General features: G+C 54.3%; 1 protein-coding gene across 1 annotated transcript in view; it reads left to right on the top strand.

Moving 5' to 3' along the window:
- The window catches only part of cps1 (carbamoyl-phosphate synthase 1, mitochondrial), a gene marked incomplete at its 3' end in the record, with an annotated part of 41,654 nt that overhangs the window by 28,739 nt on the left and 12,268 nt on the right, over window positions 1–647 (top strand). The gene's annotated exons all lie outside the window — the stretch shown is intronic.

Raw genomic sequence — 647 nt, 5'->3', positions numbered from 1 at the left:
AACAACCCCGATTTCTCTTATTCTTCTCCTTCTCTCTCTCTCTACCTACACTCATTCGTCTTTGATCAGACCCCCGGTATACGNACTGGATCGGTTCGCAACCGAGTGTGAAGCGGCTGGGATGAGGATCAGCACCTCCAAATCTGAGGCCATGGTTCTCAGCAGGAAACCGATGGACTGTCCTGGACAGTCCATCGGTTTCCTGCTGAGAACCATGGCCTCAGATTTGGAGGTGCTGATCCTCATCCCAGCCGCTTCACACTCGGTTGCGAACCGATCCAGTGAGTGCTGAAGGTCGCAGACCGATGAAGCCATCAGAACCACATCATCTGCAAAAAGCAGTGGTGCAATCCTTAGTCCACCGAACTGCAGACCCCCTCCCCCACGACTACGCCTCGAAATCCGATCCATGTATATTACAAACAGGATTGGTGACAAAGCGCAGCCTTGGCGGAGGCCAACCCTCACCTGAAATGGGTCCGACTTACTGCCGAGGACCCGGACACAGCTCTCGCTTTGGGAGTACAGAGATTGGATGGCCCTGAGTAGAGACCCCCTCACCCCATACTTCCGCAGCACCTCCCACAGTGACTCCCTGGGAACCCGGTCATACGCCTTCTCCAAGTCTACAAAACACATGTAGACTG

The sequence above is a fragment of the Notothenia coriiceps genome, unplaced genomic scaffold, assembly GCF_000735185.1.
Source record: "Notothenia coriiceps isolate Sejong01 unplaced genomic scaffold, NC01 NC01_scaffold00021505, whole genome shotgun sequence".
Classification (NCBI taxonomy): domain Eukaryota; kingdom Metazoa; phylum Chordata; class Actinopteri; order Perciformes; family Nototheniidae; genus Notothenia; species Notothenia coriiceps.
This window is presented reverse-complemented; position numbering and strand designations above follow the sequence as displayed.